Genomic DNA, 17,940 nt, shown 5'->3' with positions numbered 1-17,940 from the left:
TATATGATGGCAGAAAGTAAATAATAAGGTGGAAACATCAAAGGATAGATTGTGCTAGACTCTCTTTTGCCGGAGTTCAACAGAAAGAGTGAAGTGGTCGCGTATGTTTTCGAAGCCCACAGTGGCCTTTCACACCCCAAGCAATGAGTATCATTTAGAAAAAAGGGTTGACGGTACGAGGTAACGTTTTCAGCTTGCACACAGAAAAATGTAAGCAATGCGCGCGAATCGGTGTGGAGTTACATTTACTAAAAGTGGTCTAAAAAAGCGCCGAGGCACAGGAAATAAAGCAAACGATTCTTAGCGCACATGCGGAGACAGAAAAAAAGCGAGAAAACTGTTACGTGTCTGTCGGCGCTTCTGTCGATCAATATTTATCGCTACTACAATAAAGAACGCGGTAACGCATTTCTGTCTTTATTCTTCACTAGAAAATTGAAACCCAAAAAAGTTGCATGTGGGCAGCTCACGGAACCAAATAACGCACGTCAAGGTTCCAAGGTTAGCGAAATTAAGACCATTTGCACATGCAAATTATTTTGCATGTGACGATTAATCGGAGGTAAGAAAAGTATCATCACGCACATTTCTTCCTCTTATTTCTTGTATAAGTCGTATGGTGCTTAGCATGAGGTCAATTGTATAAGGTAATATCACACCCGCCGAGTTGGCCCGGTGGCGAACGCGTTGTGCTGCTGAGCCCAAGGACGTCGGTTCGATTCCCGCCAGTGGCGTTACTTTTTCTGATGGAGGCGAAAAGCAAGCACGCCAGTGTGTTCAAAATTTTGGAGCTCGTTAAAGACCCCCAGATGTTAAAAAATTTCGCGCCAATGCACCCTGTGAAGGTGCCTGGAAAGCGAAGCTCTAAACAACACTTACAACGATTAATTCCCACACGCCGCTCTACAGAGAGTGAAACCAGAGAAAAGTGAAATGCACTAATCACACCGCTTATTGCTTCAGAGATATTTTTTGCTTAGTTTAAATTAATGTATGATTCATGAACAGTGGTTGATTGAGTTTTATTGGTGAAGCACTTGACTGGAAACTTCTTTTATAAAATTTAAGGAAGCTCAAACCCCGCGTTATACAATCACTTCTCGGTCTCTGCCGCTACCGATGGAGGGGATGACTGCAGAGACGGAGAAGTGAAATGACAATCGTTAGTTTCACCTTTTGCTAATTTTTGTAGCTCCTAGCGCTTCTGGAAGGCGGCCACATGGCCGCTACACATGCAGTGGGCGGAGCGTACAGTGTCGCGAGACGTCGCGCGCCGCTATCACGTGGCATTCAGCGATAACGCAGGGGGTAAACCCGCAGAGGTGCTGGGTGAGTGCACCATCTGTCTCCCCCGCCCCCGCGTGGGCTAGCAGCTCAACCGAAAGACAACAGGCTCTCCCTCCGTTTCTCTGATCGTTCCAGGTTTGATTCGTGGTGGAGCCAGCACCGCCTTTTATTTGTCCCCGGAAGTTTTCTGTTGACATCAACGGTCGCGACAGAACCTTGGGGGAGAGGTAAAAAGATTCGCTCTCAAACAAGTACGGAGCCATCCACTGCAGCGCACCTCATCACCTGTTTTGCGTGGGCGTTTTGAACCCTACAATCAATCAACAATAAAAGTTGCCACTAATGCTCAGACTCATAATCAATCACTCATCTATATCAAGGGAATTGCACGCTACTGCTTACACTTGCTCGAATAATAGCCGCCTAGGAATAACATTAAACATCCTTTCGCAAGTGCGCAATTTCTCCATCAGTACTCAGTGATGGAAACACGACCCCTGCATCTGTCAAGGTAGCGAGCACTGAAACATTTCTCCCACTTTAGCACTAAGTAGTCCGAATGGTGTGGATGTCTTTAGCTTGTATGCGCATGGCCGTCTTTGTAAGCTTGTTACCATGAAGCTGTAACTATTGTCGACTATTTTGAAGTAGTTCCGTTAAACGGTACGGATATGCCATACGAGATATGGGACACCTAAACTATTTGTTTGTCCAACTGAAGGTATACCTATTCAGGTATGAATTCTATCAGGTATGGATTCAATTCTAGTGTCTCAAATCATCTCCTTTTGATTGATTGATTGATTTGATTGATGGGTTTTAACGCACCGATGCAATGCAGGCGATGAGGCGCGCCGTAGTGGAGGGTTCAGGATTAATTTTGATCACTTGGGGATCTTTAGCGTGCGCCGAAATCGCGTACACACGGGTGTTTTTCCTTTTCGCCTCCATCAGAAAAGCGGCCGCCGCGGCCGGGAATCGAACCCGCGACCTCGTGCTCAGCAGCGCAACGCCTTAGCCACTGAGCCACCGCGGCGGGTAATCATCTCCTTTTAATTTTAGTCCTACTAAGAAAATAAGCAAGAAATTCCTCAACCTGTTTACGAAAGAGCTCGATATATATGGTTTGAATTTGGAGCGCACAAGCTATGCTTAAGCATAGACGTGGTAGACTACGAATGCCGACCACGGATTGTAAAGTATCATGAAGACAAATAAAAGTGTGTTTCTATAAAAGGCTGCTTCGCACTTACAAATGGTACTAGATGATACCTAGATGATCAACCTAGATTATAAACAGGATGAAGACCGAGGCTGCTGCAATGACAAGAAGGTGTTTTTGACGTCGCTGTTTGCGTGACACCATGACCGTACTAGACGAGTGCGCTAGAGCGAGCGAGCGTGCACAGACTAACCGTGCTCGCACGCGCCCGTCCAGCATGACGTAAGTCTTAAAACGGTGTCGTAATACAAGGCGGAGCAGCTCGCTCCAACAGCAGCTAGCGCCTCGGGTACGTAATGGGAGCCTTGGCGTCGGCAGTTTGAAGCGATGCGCTCATTGCGTCATTCTTTTTCTGATATCGAAAGGGTAGCCGGGTTAAGCTATCTGTTGGATGCAAAGGTTACAATTGGTTCAAAACATTTCCACGGCACGACGAGGAATAGGGCAGTAAGGCTGTGGTTCCGAGGAAGGACGACGAAAAAACTGTGCGCTGAGGAAGCCAGCACCTGCTTCCTTGTGGCGGCTTGTACAAAGTTTTCCTCAACCTATAACATGATTCGGGTCATCTGTGTCCTGGTGCCATTCGTCCCGCTTGTCGCTTGCGCTCGGCGTCTCTTGCGGGAAATGCTGGATCGTGCCTATCTTGACGCAAGCGGTCGCCCTGAAATGACGTGACTCCACCTCTTCCAGAGCAGCTGCAAGCCGAATCGCCACCGGGAATACGGGGGGGGGGTTCAATGTTCACAGGCGCCATATTATCAATCACGTGGTTTCCATGCAGGTTTTGTGGATATCTCTTGACACGATTACTGAGATCTGTGCTGTATGCCTGCCTAGCCTGATGGATTCGCTCCGCATCTTCGCCGAGACTGCGAGGCCCTGCCTTGGTTCTTTTATTACGACACGAAATATCACGACAAACTAGGAGCTCACAGCTTCGCTGTAAAAAAATCCATGTTTGCTTGAGAAGACCGCTCGCCTCCATTTCTAAGCAACGTCAAGTGCGGAGCAGCTCTCGCGCCGAGCAGAAGAATGTCGAGCCAGCAATTCAGATAAGGTCGAGTCTTCTACCTAGGATAAATGTTCTTGTCGCTGCGCTGCATCGCCTCGTTTGGTTATTACCGTATGCTGCTGCATGGATAGCACATCGGTCAAACAGTATTATTGCGAGGATGGATGAATCACGACTGTCAATTGATCTTTTAGGTGAAACGCCGAGCGAAGAAAGTTGAGCAGCAGTGACGCTGGCTTGACGGTTCCTGCTAGCTGCTAACTACCTAAATTTACAGTAAAGCATAAGTTAAAGCTACATTCTTGAATCATGGATTAATTGTTGCTCTGTTCATGTTCTGTCCTCGTTAATTTGTATAAGGATTACGACATTTGACACAAGTATAACATTGATAAGCACAGCCTGACAAATAATCACAAAGGGAAACACTCCGCTATCAGGTTAATCATGATTTTCGCGCGCATAAGAGTAAATAGTAAGAGATTAAGCATTTTCGTGCGACTCCGCCGGAAGTATGTACGTCAGTTCACGAGTTTATCTGCCACGATGTAGGTATGTATAGCTGGACCTATGTAGTATTTAGGAAAGTGCCCTAGGACCTCTAGTATTAAAATGCCCGTATTGAGTAACAGAACCTGTATTCAACGACCTAGGTCCTTCAATGCTAACATACGTGATGGTGCATGAGTAAAGATGAGTCCCTTGAAGTGTGCGCCTGAAGGATCTGACACTTCCCCCTTGGGGAATTTATACTAATTTTTGTCGGTCTCCATTTCGTTTCCTGCTTGCCATTTCCTTTGCATAAACAAATATTTTTTGCAACAATGAAAGTCACGTGCAATGCAGCCTTCCTAATTATTTTAAACACGGCTTTTCGATTTACTTCGTCATCCTTGTCTTACTCGGCGAATGTTCTGAAGCAATTAAAATTTCTTTCGCAGGGTAGCGTCTGTGTGCCCCTTATAGCGGACAAAATGCTTCACCGCTGTTTTAACCTACGATTACAAAGAATCTTTAAATTATGGCTATCAACGAGAGACCGCTCATATTGCTGTAATGCCGACTTTTCTATACATGGCGATTGCTTGGTTAATCAGTAGAAACTGGTATTCACAGTAACTCCCTCACCATTCACAGTCATTCACTCAACATGCAATAACTAAACATCCAGACATACCACTATGCGGTGACAACATAGCCAGGGATTTGGGAACAGGATACTTTTTCTCAGCTTACCTAGGAAACGTTCAATTGCGGCATAGATTGCGCCAAAGAAGAGGACATCTCGGCTTCAAAGACATTTGCTTTTTTTTTTCTTCGAATCTAAGCGAGTCTTATCTCAGTTTATTGTTGAGTGCGGTACCGCTGCAGCCTCTTAGTTATATAAACGTTTGTATCAGCAACCAGCTCAGGCAGAGTGGCTAGGTAGGCCAAAGCAACAGCTTCTGTACTATTTTGGGGCTGGACGTGGACTGCACCATCATGGCTTTCCCTGTCGCCGTACAAGCTAGAGCCGAAGCAGAGCAGTGGTCGGTGTGGTCGAGGCGCCACGCGTGCCACGTAGTCGACCACTCGGGCGTCCGCAGAGGCGTTCACGGATCTGCGAAACGCACAAAGCAGATGATAGTGATTTGATCCGGGGTGTTCCAACTCATTGTAGCTTCAGAATTTTATGTTTAGTTATTTACCCACATTTTCAGAATTGGTTTTGTACACACTTCTATGTACTTCGTGTGACAGTACCTTTGCCTTCAGGCTACTGCCTTACTGGGCCCGTGAGAACAAAATACTCGCTGGTTATATGTGAAAGATTTGGTGTTTTTCAGTGCCTCCGGCTATTGTCCGGCATCCAACGATGGTTTATTCACCGATAAATTAAACAATTTAGGGCAAAATTTTAATTTTACGCTAAACAGTGTGTTTCAGGACGTCAGCACTGACGTATCCAGGGCCGGTACTTGAGACGATGGTTAGTACGCTAACTAGGGATGCAGCGAGCGGCCAGACGTGTTTTGTTAGCTCGAGTATTTTTCGTGCTCCCAGATGGCGCCACAATACTCGTCAAGACCGCTGTCAGCACTCGCTTTATTGTCGGCCGGATTCGTACCTGGCTTATTTTGTTTCGGATGTTAGTGAGAAATTCAGGGAACATTGCGTATTATGGACAAGCAAAGTCATCGAAACATTGTCGGTTATGACCGTTGTCTAGTTCAAGATCAACGTAACCGGTATACCGCGCGGGTTGCAAATGGTTGCTTCTATGTTTACGTGTGCATTAGTAACATTTATTGTTTACCACACCATTCTTAATGACATAAAAAGAATATGCAATAAATGTAAGCGCAAATAGCTGATTCTGAAAGGGTGTAAGTCCTGCCTTACCTACGTTTGCTTTTTGCAGTCAATCGCCCATCTGCTTACATTACATCAGAGGTTCTAATGCAGGGAATGAGCTAGTGACCGGGTGGTCATTATCTTTTCTTTTAAACGTTTCGCTTATTTGAGTGAAGCTCGCGTTAAAAGTGGTGTAAGTGTTATTAGAAAGAGGTAATCTTTCAAATGATCCAAAATTGCATTTTTTCATTGCTTCCTTGGGCCAGCTAGAATGACACCCCCGTCAACCACGCTAGCAATTTTATTTGGAGCGACTCACGAATGCTTTCCGCAGTAAATTGTGTGTAAAGCGTACTGTCTGTCTACCAAGATTACACTGCATCTCCTCCCGTTGCCGTGGCTGTAAGAACAATTTCCTTGGCACCCCTGCTTTGAATATGCAGTTCAGGCAGGTAGATATATGCATACACGAGCCCACTAGGCGGGCACGGTTTTCTCTACTATCGCTATCGATCTTCTAAAAAATTTCTTCCGTTTGAAGAAGCATAAATCACCTACCACATTTTCCCTTTTGCTTTCCTTAGCTTCTTGGTTGCCGACTCTCATTTTTGTCGTCATACAAGCCCAAATATATATATATATATTTATATATAGTTATGGGAAAAGGTTCCTGGCTATGATGTTAGCTGTACGATAGAGAAGTCAAACTCAAAAACATAACAACATTTGTTCTAATGTTGCGACCGGAGACCGGTCCCTGGTCGAAACGTTAGAATAAATGTTGTTGTGGTATTAAGTTTGACTTCTCTATCTTATATATACATAAACATATATATATATATATGTATCAGAAAATGGGAAATGAGGGGCTCCGTGAAATAAGACAGAAAGTAAGGGTTGGCAGTCAAGAAAACCTCGGAAAGCAAAGGGGAGGTTGTGGTTGGTCATAGAAAGAGATGAAGACGACTTTTTTTAGTCGAAAAGAAAGTGGTGAAAAAATGCCCGCCGGGTGGGATCCGAACCCACAACCTCCAGAATACCGGTCTGGTGCGATAACCACTACGCTACAGGCGGGGCTGTCTCCCCAGCACTTTCTCGGGTATTTATGTTAAAGTATTTCTGTTTCCTGCACTTGGGGGTGGTAGCCAGCGCCACTCGGACTACTTGGGGTGAAGGGGACCTTCTTTTTAACCCCCGGGCCGTGACTCGAGTGTCTAGGACATGTCAAGAGTGGTCGACCAGCGTTAAACCCTCTTAGGCTCCCTTTGGCACCAAGACTGCCAGAACAGAGGCCCTCGCTAAGCATGTAGCGAATCAGAAAATGGGAAATGAGGGGCTCTGTGAAATAAGACAGAAAGTCCCATTTTCTGATTCGCTACATGCTTAGCGAGGGCCTCTGTTCTGGCAGTCTTGGTGCCAAAGGGAGCTTAAGAGGGTTCAACGCTGGTCGACCACTCTTCACATGTCGTAGACACTCGAGTCACGGCCCGGGGGTTAAAAAGAAGGTCCCCTTCACCCCAAGTAGTCCGAGTGGCGCTGGCTACCACCCCCAAGTGCAGGAAACAAAAATACCTTAACATAAATACCCGGGAAAGTGCTGGGGAAACAGCCCTGCCGGTAGCGTAGTGGTTATCACACCAGACCGGTATTCTGGAGGTCGTGGGTTCGGATCCCACCGGGCGGGCATTTTTTGACCCCTTTCTTTTCGACTAAAAAAATTTTTCATCTCTTTCTATGACCCACCACAACCTCCCCTTTGCTTTCAGAGGTTTTTTTGACTGCCAACCCTTACTTTCTGTCTTATTTCACGGAGCCCCTCATTTCCAATTTTCTGATTCGCTACATGCTTAGCGAGGGTCTCTGTTCTGGCAGTCTTGGTGCCAAAGGTAGCTTAATAGGGTTCACCGCTGGTCGACCACTCTTGACATGTCGTAGACACTCGAGTCACTTCCCGGGGGTTAAAAAGAAGGTCCCCTTCACCCCGAGTAGTCCGAGTGGCGCTGGCTACCACCTCCAAGTGCAGGAAACAAAAATACCTTAACATAAATACCCGAGAAAGTGCTGGGGAAACAGCCCCGCCGGTAGCGTAGTGGTTATCGCACCAGACCGGTATTCTGGAGGTCGTGGGTTCGGATCCCACCCGGCGGGCATTTTTTCACCACTTTCTTTTCGACTAAAAAAATTCTTCATCCCTTTCTATGACCCACCACAACCTCCCCTTTGCTTTCCGAGGTTTCCTTGACTGCCAACCCTTACTTTCTGTCTTATTTCATGGAGCCGCTCATTTCCCATTTTCTGATTCGCTACATGCTTAGCGAGGGCCCCTGTTCTGGCAGTCTTGGTGCCAAAGGGAGCTTAAGAGGGTTCAACGCTGGTCGACCACTCTTGACATGTCGTAGACACTCGAGTCACAGCCCGGGGGTGAAAAAGAAGGTCCCCTTCACCCCGAGTATTCCGAGTGGTGCTGGCTACCACCCCCAAGTGCAGGAAACAAAAATACCTTAACATAAATACCCGAGAAAGTGCTGGGAAAACAGCCCCGCCGGTAGCGTAGTGGTTATCGCACCAGACCGGTATTCTGGAGGTCGTGGGTTCGGATCCCACCCGGAGGGCATTGTCACACCACTTTCTTTTCGACTAAAAAAATTCTTCATCTCTTTCTATGACCCACCACAACCTCCCCCTTGCTTTCCGAGGTTTTCTTGACTGCCAACCCTTACTTTCTGTCTTATTTCACGGAGCCCCTCATTTCCCATTTTCTGATTCGCTACATGCTTAGCGAGGGCCTCTGTTCTGGCTGTCTTGGTGCCAAAGGGAGCTCAAGGGGGTTCAACGCTGGTCGACCACTCTTGACATGTCGTAGACACTCGAGTCACGGCCCGGGGGTAAAAAGAAGGTGCCCTTCACCCCGAGTAGCCCGAGTGGTGCTGGCTACCACCCCCAAGTGCAGGAAACAGAAATACCTTAACATAAATACCCGAGAAAGTGCTAGGGAAACAGCCCCGCCGGTAGCGTAGTGGTTATCGCACCAGACCGGTATTCTGGAGGTCGTGGGTTCGGATCCCACCCGTCGGGAATTTTTTCATCACTTTCTTTTCGACTAAAAAAAATTCTTCATCTCTTTCGATGACCCACGACAACCTCCCCTTTGCTTTCCGAGGTTTTCTTGACTGGCAACCCTTACTTTCTGTCTTATTTCACGGAGCCCCTCATTTCCCTTTTTCTGATTCGCTACATGTTTAGCGAGGGCCTCTGTTCTGGCAGTCTTGGTGCCAAAGGGAGCTTAAGAGGGTTTAACGCTGGTCGACCACTCTTGACATGTCGTAGACACTCGAGTCACGGTCCGGGGGTTAAAAAGAAGGTCCCCTTCACCCCGAGTAGTCCGAGTGGCGCTGGCTACCACCCCCAAGTGCAGGAAACAAAAATACCTTAACATAAATACCCGAGAAAGTGCTGGGGAAAGAGCCCCGCCGGTAGCGTAGTGCTTATCGCACCAGACCGGTATTCTGGAGGTCGTGGGTTCGGATCCCACCCGGCGGGCATTTTTTCACCACTTTCTTTTCGACTAAAAAAATTCTTCATCTCTTCCTATGACCCACCACAACCTCACCTTTGCTTTCCGAGGTTTTCTTGACTGCCAACCCTTAATTTCTGTGTTATATATATATATATATATATATATATATATATATATATATATATATATATTGTAAGTAAATGAGGGGCTCGTTGACGAAATACAGAAACATAGGTCGGCAGTCTACAACGCCAAAGGAGGCATAGGGGTGTGGTTAGGCTTTATTTTTTACTATAGTTAATGAAGTTACGATTCTTTTTTTAAATATAAGGAAGAAAGAAAGAAAGAAAAACACGCGCCCAGAGTGGGGACCGAACCCACGCCTTTCGATTAGATCTCGAATGCCTTACCAATTCGGGTATCTGGGCGACTGCGTTCTCCTTCACTTCCTGGGCTATTTAAATTTACTAGAAGTGTATCTGACGCTTGAGGGTGGTAGCCAGCGCCACTCTGACTACACGAGGAGAAGGGGACCTTCTTTTTAACCCCCGGGGCGTGACTCAAACGTCTACAGCCTGTCATGAGCGGGTAACTAGCGGGAAGCCCTCTAATGCTACCTAGGCATCAAGGCTGCCAGAACCGAGACCCTCGCTAGGCTTTCGCAGATTAATATAGAAAGTAAATGAGGGGCTTGTTGAGGAAATACAGAAACATAGGTCGGCAGTCTACAACGCCAAAGGAGGCATAGGGGTGTGGTTAGGCTTGATTTTTTACTATAGTTAATGAAGTTAAGATTCTTTTCTAATCGAAAGGCGTGGGTTCGGTACCCACTCTGGGCGCGTGTTTTTCTTTCTTTCTTTCTTCCTTATATTTAAAAAAAGAATCTTAACTTCATTAACTATAGTAAAAAATAAAGCCTACCCACGCCCCTATGCCTCCTTTGGCGTTGTATACTGCCGACCTATGTTTCTGTATTTCCTCAACGAGCCCCTCATTTACTTACTATATTAATCTGCGAAAGCCTAGCGAGGGTGTCGGTTCTGGCAGCCTTGATGCCTAGGTAGCATAAGAGGGCTTCCCGCCAGTTACCCGCTCATGACAGGCTGTAGACGTTTGCGTCACGCTCCGGGGGTTAAAAAGAAGGTCCCCTTCTCCCAGTGTAGTCAGAGTGGCGCTGGCTACCACCCTCAAGCGTCAGATACACTTCTAGTAAATATAAATAACCCAGAAAGTGAAGGAGAACACAGTCGCCCAGATAGCCGAATCGGTAAGGTATTCGAGATCTAATCGAAAGGCGTGGGTTCGGTCCCCACTCTGGGCGCGTGTTTTTCTTCTTCCTTATATTAAAAAAAGAATCTTAGCTTCATTAACTATAGTCAAAAATAAAGCGTAACCACACCCCTATGCCTCCTTTGGCGTTGTAGACTGCCGACCTATGTTTCTGTATATATATATATATATATATATATATATATATATATATATATATATATATATATATATATAGATACGGGACGAGGGACTCGGTAAAGATACATATCAAGGTTGCAGTCGTCATTGCCAGTGCTATTCGGCTTTTTTCGAAATGTTTAATAGGGCCGAATGACGTGTGCTTGTCACGTTTCTTTGATTCATTGATAAATAAGCGAAAATATAAGTCGAGAAAAAATCCGCCGTTTTCCGGGAGCGGGACTCGAACCCACATCTCCGCATAACCGGTGCGGTGCGTTCACCATTACGCTATCCCCACAGCGGCTTCTCTCTCGACTTTAAAGCGGGGGTTTATATTTACAAGAGCTCTGAGGCCGGTCAACTGGCGCCGCACCTCGACTAGCGCGGGAGACGTAGAACGTCTTCTTTCCCAGCGGCCGCCACGTAGAACGTGGTCGGAGGTCGGGGTTAGCAATTGGCATATCCGAACTGCTGGAGCCAGTGCCTCGTAATGCATGTAGCAGAACAGAGAGATACGGGACGAGGGACTCGGTAAAGATACATATCAAGGTTGCAGTCGTCATTGCCAGTGCTATTCGGCTTTTTTCGAAATGTTTAATAGGGCCGAATGACGTGTGCTTGTCACGTTTCTTTGATTCATTGATAAATAAGCGAAAATATAAGTCGAGAAAAAATCCGCCGTTTTCCGGGAGCGGGACTCGAACCCACATCTCCGCATAACCGGTGCGGTGCGTTCACCATTACGCTATCCCCACAGCGGCTTCTCTCTCGACTTTAAAGCGGGGGTTTATATTTACAAGAGCTCTGAGGCCGGTCAACTAGCGCCGCCCCTCGACTACCGCGGGAGACGTAGAACGTCTTCTTTCCCAGCGGCCGCCACGTAGAACGTGGTCGGAGGTCGGGGTTAGCAATTGGCATATCCGAACTGCTGGAGCCAGTGCCTCGTAATGCATGTAGCAGAACAGAGAGATACGGGACGAGGGACTCGGTAAAGATACATATCAAGGTTGCAGTCGTCATTGCCAGTGCTATTCTGCTTTTTTCGAAATGTTTAATAGGTTCCGAATGACGTGTGCTTGTCACGTTTCTTTGATTCATTGATAAATAAGCGAAAATATAAGTCGAGAAAAAATCCGCCGTTTTCCGGGAGCGGGAGCGGGACTCGAACCCACATCTCCGCATAACCGGTGCGGTGCGTTCACCATTACGCTATCCCCACAGCGGCTTCTCTCTCGACTTTAAAGCGGGGGTTTATATTTACAAGAGCTCTGAGGCCGGTCAACTAGCGCCGCCCCTCGACTACCACGGGAGACGTAGAACGTCTTCTTTCCCAGCGGCCGCCACGTAGAACGTGGTCGGAGGTCGGGGTTAGCAATTGGCATATCCGAACTGCTGGAGCCAGTGCCTCGTAATGCATGTAGGAGAACAGGGAGATACGGGACGAGGGACTCGGTAAAGATACATATCAAGGTTGCAGTCGTCATTGCCAGTGCTATTCGGCTTTTTTCGAAATGTTTAATAGGGCCGAATGACGTGTGCTTGTCACGTTTCTTATGATTCATTGATAAATAAGCGAAAATATAAGTCGAGAAAAAATCCGCCGTTTTCCGGGAGCGGGAGCGGGACTCGAACCCACATCTCCGCATAACCGGTGCGGTGCGTTCACCATTACGCTATCCCCACAGCGGCTTCTCTCTCGACTTTAAAGCGGGGCTTTATATTTACAAGAGCTCTGAGGCCGGTCAACTAGCGCCGCCCCTCGACTACCGCGGGAGACGTAGAACGTCTTCTTTCCCAGCGGCCGCCACGTAGAACGCGGTCGGAGGTCGGGGTTAGCAATTGGCATATCCGAACTGCTGGAGCCAGTGCCTCGTAATGCATGTAGCAGAACAGAGAGATACGGGACGAGGGACTCGGTAAAGATACATATCAAGGTTGCAGTCGTCATTGCCAGTGCTATTCGGCTTTTTTCGAAATGTTTAATAGGGCCGAATGACGTGTGCTTGTCACGTTTCTTTGATTCATTGATAAATAAGCGAAAATATAAGTCGAGAAAAAATCTGCCGTTTTCCGGGAGCGGGACTCGAAACCACATCTCCGCATAACCGGTGCGGTGCGTTCACCATTACGCTATCCCCACAGCGGCTTCTCTCTCGACTTTAAAGCGGGGGTTTATATTTACAAGAGCTCTGAGGCCGGTCAACTAGCGCCGCCTCTCGACTACCGCGGGAGACGTAGAACGTCTTCTTTCCCAGCGGCCGCCACGTAGAACGTGGTCGGAGGTCGGGGTTAGCAATTGGCATATCCGAACTGCTGGAGCCAGTGCCTCGTAATGCATGTAGCAGAACAGAGAGATACGGGACGAGGGACTCGGTAAAGATACATATCAAGGTTGCAGTCCTCATTGCCAGTGCTATTCGGCTTTTTTCGAAATGTTTAATAGGGCCGAATGACGTGTGCTTGTCACGTTTCTTTGATTCATTGATAAATAAGCGAAAATATAAGTCGAGAAAAAATCCGCCGTTTTCCGGGTGCGGGACTCGAAACCACATCTCCGCATAACCGGTGCGGTGCGTTCACCATTACGCTATCCCCACAGCGGCTTCTCTCTCGACTTTAAAGCGGGGGTTTATATTTACAAGAGCTCTGAGGCCGGTCAACTAGCGCCGCCCCTCGACTACCGCGGGAGACGTAGAACGTCTTCTTTCCCAGCGGCCGCCACGTAGAACGTGGTCGGAGGTCGGGGTTAGCAATTGGCATATCCGAACTGCTGGAGCCAGTGCCTCGTAATGCATGTAGCAGAACAGAGAGATACGGGACGAGGGACTCGGTAAAGATACATATCAAGGATGAGTCATCATTGCCAGTGCTATTCGGCTTTTTTCGAAATGTTTAATAGGGCCGAATGACGTGTGCTTGTCACGTTTCTTTGATTCATTGAAAAATAAGCGAAAATATAAGTCGAGAAAAAATCCGCCGTTTTCCGGGAGCGGGACTCGAACCCACATCTCCGCATAACCGGTGCGGTGCGTTCACCATTACGCTATCCCCACAGCGGCTTCTCTCTCGACTTTAAAGCGGGGGTTTATATTTACAAGAGCTCTGAGGCCAGTCAACTAGCGCCGCCCCTCGACTACCGCGGGAGACGTAGAACGTCTTCTTTCCCAGCGGCCGCCACGTAGAACGTGGTCGGAGGTCGGGGTTAGCAATTGGCATATCCGTACTGCTGGAGCCAGTGCCTCGTAATGCATGTAGCAGAACAGAGAGATACGGGACGAGGGACTCGGTAAAGATACATATCAAGGTTGCAGTCGTCATTGCCAGTGCTATTCGGCTTTTTTCGAAATGTTTAATAGGGCCGAATGACGTGTGCTTGTCACGTTTCTTTGATTCATTGATAAATAAGCGAAAATATAAGTCGAGAAAAAATCCGCCGTTTTCCGGGAGCGGGAGCGGGACTCGAACCCACATCTCCGCATAACCGGTGCGGTGCGTTCACCATTACGCTATCCCCACAGCGGCTTCTCTCTCGACTTTAAAGCGGGGGTTTATATTTACAAGAGCTCTGAGGCCGGTCAACTAGCGCCGCCCCTCGACTACCGCGGGAGACGTAGAACGTCTTCTTTCCCAGCGGCCGCCACGTAGAACGTGGTCGGAGGTCGGGGTTAGCAATTGGCATATCCGAACTGCTGGAGCCAGTGCCTCGTAATGCATGTAGGAGAACAGGGAGATACGGGACGAGGGACTCGGTAAAGATACATATCAAGGTTGCAGTCGTCATTGCCAGTGCTATTCGGCTTTTTTCGAAATGTTTAATAGGGCCGAATGACGTGTGCTTGTCACGTTTCTTTGATTCATTGATAAATAAGCGAAAATATAAGTCGAGAAAAAATCCGCCATTTTCCGGGAGCGGGAGCGGGACTCGAACCCACATCTCCGCATAACCGGTGCGGTGCGTTCACCATTACGCTATCCCCACAGCGGCTTCTCTCTCGACTTTAAAGCGGGGGTTTATATTTACAAGAGCTCTGAGGCCGGTCAACTAGCGCCGCCCCTCGACTACCGCGGGAGACGTAGAACGTCTTCTTTCCCAGCGGCCGCCACGTAGAACGCGGTCGGAGGTCGGGGTTAGCAATTGGCATATCCGAACTGCTGGAGCCAGTGCCTCGTAATGCATGTAGCAGAACAGAGAGATACGGGACGAGGGACTCGGTAAAGATACATATCAAGGTTGCAGTCGTCATTGCCAGTGCTATTCGGCTTTTTTCGAAATGTTTAATAGGGCCGAATGACGTGTGCTTGTCACGTTTCTTTGATTCATTGATAAATAAGCGAAAATATAAGTCGAGAAAAAATCCGCCGTTTTCCGGGAGCGGGACTCGAAACCACATCTCCGCATAACCGGTGCGGTGCGTTCACCATTACGCTATCCCCACAGCGGCTTCTCTCTCGACTTTAAAGCGGGGGTTTATATTTACAAGAGCTCTGAGGCCGGTCAACTAGCGCCGCCCCTCGACTACCGCGGGAGACGTAGAACGTCTTCTTTCCCAGCGGCCGCCACGTAGAACGTGGTCGGAGGTCGGGGTTAGCAATTGGCATATCCGAACTGCTGGAGCCAGTGCCTCGTAATGCATGTAGCAGAACAGAGAGATACGGGACGAGGGACTCGGTAAAGATACATATCAAGGTTGCAGTCCTCATTGCCAGTGCTATTCGGCTTTTTTCGAAATGTTTAATAGGGCCGAATGACGTGTGCTTGTCACGTTTCTTTGATTCATTGATAAATAAGCGAAAATATAAGTCGAGAAAAAATCCGCCGTTTTCCGGGAGCGGGACTCGAACCCACATCTCCGCATAACCGGTGCGGTGCGTTCACCATTACGCTATCCCCACAGCGGCTTCTCTCTCGACTTTAAAGCGGGGGTTTATATTTACAAGAGCTCTGAGGCCGGTCAACTAGCGCCGCCCCTCGACTACCGCGGGAGACGTAGAACGTCTTCTTTCCCAGCGGCCGCCCCGTAGAACGTGGTCGGAGGTCGGGGTTAGCAATTGGCATATCCGAACTGCTGGAGCCAGTGCCTCGTAATGCATGTAGCAGAACAGAGAGATACGGGACGAGGGACTCGGTAAAGATACATATCAAGGTTGCAGTCGTCATTGCCAGTGCTATTCGGCTTTTTTCGAAATGTTTAATAGGGCCGAATGACGTGTGCTTGTCACGTTTCTTTGATTCATTGATAAATAAGCGAAAATATAAGTCGAGAAAAAATCCGCCGTTTTCCGGGTGCGGGACTCGAAACCACATCTCCGCATAACCGGTGCGGTGCGTTCACCATTACGCTATCCCCACAGCGGCTTCTCTCTCGACTTTAAAGCGGGGGTTTATATTTACAAGAGCTCTGAGGCCGGTCAACTAGCGCCGCCCCTCGACTACCGCCGGAGACGTAGAACGTCTTCTTTCCCAGCGGCCGCCACGTAGAACGTGGTCGGAGGTCGGGGTTAGCAATTGGCATATCCGAACTGCTGGAGCCAGTGCCTCGTAATGCATGTAGCAGAACAGAGAGATACGGGACGAGGGACTCGGTAAAGATACATATCAAGGATGAGTCATCATTGCCAGTGCTATTCGGCTTTTTTCGAAATGTTTAATAGGGCCGAATGACGTGTGCTTGTCACGTTTCTTTGATTCATTGAAAAATAAGCGAAAATATAAGTCGAGAAAAAATCCGCCGTTTTCCGGGAGCGGGACTCGAACCCACATCTCCGCATAACCGGTGCGGTGCGTTCACCATTACGCTATCCCCACAGCGGCTTCTCTCTCGACTTTAAAGCGGGGGTTTATATTTACAAGAGCTCTGAGGCCAGTCAACTAGCGCCGCCCCTCGACTACCGCGGGAGACGTAGAACGTCTTCTTTCCCAGCGGCCGCCACGTAGAACGTGGTCGGAGGTCGGGGTTAGCAATTGGCATATCCGAACTGCTGGAGCCAGTGCCTCGTAATGCATGTAGCAGAACAGAGAGATACGGGACGAGGGACTCGGTAAAGATACATATCAAGGTTGCAGTCGTCATTGCCAGTGCTATTCGGCTTTTTTCGAAATGTTTAATAGGGCCGAATGACGTGTGCTTGTCACGTTTCTTTGATTCATTGATAAATAAGCGAAAATATAAGTCGAGAAAAAATCCGCCGTTTTCCGGGAGCGGGAGCGGGACTCGAACCCACATCTCCGCATAACCGGTGCGGTGCGTTCACCATTACGCTATCCCCACAGCGGCTTCTCTCTCGACTTTAAAGCGGGGGTTTATATTTACAAGAGCTCTGAGGCCGGTCAACTAGCGCCGCCCCTCGACTACCGCGGGAGACGTAGAACGTCTTCTTTCCCAGCGGCCGCCACGTAGAACGTGGTCGGAGGTCGGGGTTAGCAATTGGCATATCCGAACTGCTGGAGCCAGTGCCTCGTAATGCATGTAGGAGAACAGGGAGATACGGGACGAGGGACTCGGTAAAGATACATATCAAGGTTGCAGTCGTCATTGCCAGTGCTATTCGGCTTTTTTCGAAATGTTTAATAGGGCCGAATGACGTGTGCTTGTCACGTTTCTTTGATTCATTGATAAATAAGCGAAAATATAAGTCGAGAAAAAATCCGCCGTTTTCCGGGAGCGGGAGCGGGACTCGAACACACATCTCCGCATAACCGGTGCGGTGCGTTCACCATTACGCTATCCCCACAGCGGCTTCTCTCTCGACTTTAAAGCGGGGGTTTATATTTACAAGAGCTCTGAGGCCGGTCAACTAGCGCCGCCCCTCGACTACCGCGTGAGACGTAGAACGTCTTCTTTCCCAGCGGCCGCCACGTAGAACGCGGTCGGAGGTCGGGGTTAGCAATTGGCATATCCGAACTGCTGGAGCCAGTGCCTCGTAATGCATGTAGCAGAACAGAGAGATACGGGACGAGGGACTCGGTAAAGATACATATCAAGGTTGCAGTCGTCATTGCCAGTGCTATTCGGCTTTTTTCGAAATGTTTAATAGGGCCGAATGACGTGTGCTTGTCACGTTTCTTTGATTCATTGATAAATAAGCGAAAATATAAGTCGAGAAAAAATCCGCCGT

The sequence above is a fragment of the Haemaphysalis longicornis genome, unplaced genomic scaffold (assembly GCF_048455015.1).
Source record: "Haemaphysalis longicornis isolate Haplotype H1 unplaced genomic scaffold, Haemaphysalis longicornis Haplotype H1 scaffold_5, whole genome shotgun sequence".
Taxonomy (NCBI): Eukaryota; Metazoa; Arthropoda; class Arachnida; order Ixodida; family Ixodidae; genus Haemaphysalis; species Haemaphysalis longicornis.
This window is presented reverse-complemented; position numbering follows the sequence as displayed.